Consider the following 5,199-nt stretch of genomic DNA (forward strand, 5'->3'; position numbering starts at 1 on the left):
ATGCCCAAGGAAGGTCACTTCAGGTAACCAGAATTCACATTTAGAGAATTTAGCATACCATTTTTCACGGCGCAGAATCTCTAAAATAACACGAAGGTGTTTAGCATGTTCTTTTCGATTTAGAATAGATCGGGATGTCATCAATGAACACTACAACGCATTTGTCAAGGTGTTCTCTGAAAGTACGGTTCATCTGATCCATGAATACTGCTGGAGCATTGGTCAAACCGAATGGCATCACCGTAAACTCGAAATGACCATATCTCATACTAAAGGCGGTTTTAGGAATATCAGCTTCTCGGACTGGAATTTGATGATAGCCCGAACGAAGATCAATTTTAGAAAAAGTAGAAGCACCTCGGAGTTGGTCAAAAAGATCATCAATTCTAGGAAGAGGATATTTATTCTTGATAGTAACCCGATTAAGCTCACGATAATCTATGCATAATCGCATAGATCCATCCTTCTTTCTTACAAAGAGAACAGGAGCACCCCAAGGTGAAGAGCTAGGTCGGATAAAACCTTTGGCAATCAAATCATCCAGCTGAGCCATCAGCTCTTTCATTTCAGACGGTGCCAGCCTATAAGGAGCTTTAGCAATAGGGGTACCGGGAATGAGATCGATAGTAAATTCAACTTCCTTTCGGGAGGAATTCCCGGTAGCTCATCAGGAAAAACATCGGGAAATTCACATACTACAGGAATGTTCTCTTTAAGAGGCAGAGAGGAAGAATTTGAAGAAGTCACCATACACAAGAAGGCTTGATGACCCTTTTTCATCGCATTGACAAACTTCATAGCAGAAATTAATTTAGTACCGGTTTGTCTTTTAACCATTTGATAAGACACACGGTGACCTGAAGGGCTTGTAAGAATTATTTTCTGATCTCGACATTCAAATCGAGCATGATAAGTATGTAACCAATCCATGCCCAAAATGACATCAAATTCTTCAAGCGGAAATTGGAAAAGATTTGCTGGAAATATAGATCCCACAATAGAAATAGGGACTTCCGGATAGATTTTAGAACAGGAAAAGACATCACCAGAGGGTAAGGATATAGATGTGCTTTCTTCTTGTGATGATTCAAGTGATAACTTATCGGAAAGTTTCATTGAAATAAAAGATAAAGAGGCGCCCGTATCAAATAGTACCAAACAAGGAACATCAAAAATAGAAAATGTACCAAGAATGATATCGGGATGTGCCTCACCTTCGCTCGACTCATGACAAAATCCGACCCTTCGGCCTCACTCGGGCCTCACTGGGGCGGCAGGAGTAGTAGGAGCCGTCACCTTCTTCTCCGGGCAAACATTAGCCTTGTGGCCCGGTTTGTTGCAAGAAAAGCATATGATAAGATCAACAAAGCACTTACCAGGATGTGCTGGTTTCTTGCAATTATAGCACACTCGGTCTTTAGTACCTTTATTGTTGTTAAAAGCTGAAGATTGACCACCCCGGTTAGCTTGCACAGTAGAAACAAATTTCCTCTTGTTTGGGTCAGAAGGAGAAGAGGTAAACCTGGGTGAAGGAGTATAAGGCCTAGAAGATGGATATAAAGGCCTCTTGCCAAGATTGGAACTGGTTGCACGAGCTTCATTTTCGATGTCTTTCAGGGAATTCTCAGCCCATAAAGCATCATTGTAAATTGAAACAAAGCTGGTGGAATCCCGTCGGACCATACTTTTGATTTTAGGAGAGAGCTTTTCAAGATAAAAGAAGGCTTTTTCGTTGTCATCCTTCACCAATCTAGTTGCATAATGAGCCAACTCATTATATTTATCGGTGAAGGCCTGAACAGGAAGGCTTCCTTGCTTTAATTCCATGAATCCCTTCAACTTCTGCTGTTTAAGTTCTTGCGGATAGAATCGGGCCTCCACTAATTCCTTGAAACGCTCCCAGTCAAATCCCGGTTCACCAAAAAAGAGGCCCAATCATGGACCACCATCGATCCGCTTCTCGTACTAGAAAGTGAGATGCCAGCTTCACTTTATGTTCTTCCTTAACATCATACAACGTAAAGCTTTTCTCCAACTCCCGAAACCACCCTGTAAGAGCAACTGGATCAATCTCTCCACCATAAGTGGGAGTGTTGATTCGGGTTAATTGATTAGCCACCCAAGTATAGGTGCCTGGAGTACCCTCAGGAGGCGGGGGAGGAGGAGCTTGTTGATTCTGCTGATTTTGTTGGTTTTGGAAAATTTGAGTAAGAACTAGTAAAAGAGCATCATCAATTCTTCTTCAAGTGAGCCATCTTTAAAAGAGAAAATTTAATTAGTACCTATCAATTAGCAATCACAAACAGACTACCACATAAAATCCTAAATCTACCCATCCTACCCATCTCTCAAGTTTATTATTTAAAGGTCAAGTGATTTAAGTGGGGTGCACAAACGTGCGTCGGGGGCAACAAGCTCGATACCAACCGTGACACCCTCATTTTTAGAGTTAAATAAACACGTAAATTCTACTGAAAAAATCGACAGGATATGTTTGTAATTGGTTCAACTAGATAAAACCCGTAATTTTAAAAACTTTCCTAAACCATTCACAAACATTTCCAACTTAAGAGTGCCCAAAACCTCCAAATGCTAACAAACTAATTTACATAACATAGCTAAAGGCGTAAAAATATAGAGATACAACCCAAAATAGAAGAGGAGACATATGTCCCTTCAAAATATATACACAACCAAAAGTTAAGGGTTTCAACAAAATATAACCAAACTAAGTCCAAGGTTCTCTTGCTCACTAGCTCGTCCGTGAACCCCAACTAAGCATCATCAACCTGTCAAACGCATTTTATACAAACACGAAAGCCACAATTCAGTGGGGAGTAACTTCGAGTCCTCCCAGCCACGAAATGTCATATTTAATGTAACATGTAGTGTAACATGTAAACAATATGATAAACAATTTAATTATCAAGTATTCTAACCTATGACCCCTAAACTGACCAAACTAAACTATCATGTGAAACATATAACAAATTGTAATCCAAACTTTATCAATTGTAACCGGCTTACATCTCACCTATTACAATTCATAAAATCACCATACAAGAAAGGGCAATATATCAAAGACGGGCATAAGTTCTTAGTCCCGTCAATAGTCACTCTGTAACTCGAGTCTATACCACGAGGTAGGGAAGGTAATCGAACCGGTATCTTGGCTCAGAGGTTCTATCAAAACATGGCCAAGACACAACACAACCCTAGCCTAAAATCTGCGCAGACCTAGACATTCGGATACACACCACCGCACCCAAGACACACAATTTTTCTAAAACAAAGTGAGTACCCTAAGGAGTCCACCAAAGGGTTGGCTAGTACTTAAGCTGACCACTTACTATCAAAATGAGTAACGAGGTCATGCCCCAACTTGGATATAATCCCACCAAGTTAGGCACACAAAGGCTATTAAGCAGTGAACATATACTCGTCAAAGACTATAAAGATCTATCTATGGCAAACACAACAACCTGCAAAAAGTATTTAATACCAATACCACTTCTAGCAATATTAACAATATTAAAGGTTTCAGGGAATCTAGGGCCGTTTCTACAATATAAGAAACTATTAAATTCAACCAACAACACATGTGAACTAAAACTTAATAAATGGCCTAAAACAAGAAAAAGGCCGATTATCCAATTCATATAAAATTTCATCCAACCGAATTTTTACCCGCAACCCGATCCCCCGCGACAGTACGGGTTAAATTGCGGCCGACCAATCACTCAATTGATCGACATCGAATCATCAAAGGGACTAAGGCTCGGATTTTAAGACAATCATCAAAACATTGCAATTATTGCTATAAAATTCATTTTGAGCCTATTCATTACAATTTCATTTTATAACCTATACTAACATGTGCAACTACCAATACAAACATAATTTTTACCATTAACATAATTTTTACTACTAATATGATTCAATTCAAAAGTGTACTCATATGTGGCTTATACTAACTATAACATTAATTAACCCGAAATGACCAATATTGCATAAAAAACCGCGAAACAAGCAACGGGCTGACCCGGGCCAGCCGTGGGCCTGCACGGGCCTGCCGGGCCTGCTGGCCGCCACCCCCACTCCTCCATTTTTCCGTTTTTGTTCATTTTAACTCCGTTTTAAGCATTACTTAATCGTTCCCATTCCATTTCTATACTATTATGAGAATTTAAACTAACAAAAGACATGCATGCAACCCATTTTATCATGTGAAACAAATTACTCAAATAAAAATCACAAAAACATACAAAAAGCAAAGAATGTGACGATTATTCGTCGAGTAACTCGAAATATGTTACCTTAAGCTAGAAAATGAGCAATTAGCACCTTGAATACCAAACCCTAACACACAACTAGCCACTATCTTCAACAATATACGAGTCCCCAAACTCGTCTTCCAATTCTTCACCTAAATAAACAATAAAAACACAATAATAAGTACAAAAAACCGAAATTACCCAAATTCGTCTTAAAACAACATCAAGAAAACTGAAATTAAAACATACTAGGACGTAGATCTTGAAGAGAGGATTCCGAAAATATAAATTTTGTGAAATTTGAAGTAGAAATGAGGAAGTTATGATGATTTTAGCTTGAATTTTGTAGAAAAATGGTGGTTTTTGTTGATAGAACACTTTAGAACATCCAAGATGATGAAGATAGACAAAGAAAGAAAAAGAAAAATGAAAAGGAAAGGGGGAAGGGGGGGGGGGGGGGTGCCGCGGGATAGGAGAGGAAAAGAGGAAGGGAGCGGGTTTTAGTCGGGATTTTACGAGTCGGTTTTGCCATTGTTTTTTGATAATAATTAGAACCGCTTGTCAAATGCAAATTCCGACAAGACCAAAGTTCTTAAACACGAGATTACAAGAAAATTGAATACTCATACGACCCATTTCCAAAATCGTTTCCCCAATTTTCAAAAGAGTTGTCATTTTTCCCCGATATGCCCTTATTTCGAAATAAAAAGTTTTTACACGGTTTAAACTATTTTTAAACATTTCGAAACTATCAAAATAAATACTTTTCTTCAAAATATAATAAAATTATATTTCTTTGAATTATTATTACTTCAAATACATTAATATCAAATTTTACTTGATTAATAAATTACTTCCGCAAAATAATAATGGTTCGAAATTACGGGGCGTTACAACCACAGTGATCAATGGAACCCTACGCCCT

The sequence above is a fragment of the Silene latifolia genome, chromosome 4 (assembly GCF_048544455.1).
Source record: "Silene latifolia isolate original U9 population chromosome 4, ASM4854445v1, whole genome shotgun sequence".
Taxonomy (NCBI): domain Eukaryota; kingdom Viridiplantae; phylum Streptophyta; class Magnoliopsida; order Caryophyllales; family Caryophyllaceae; genus Silene; species Silene latifolia.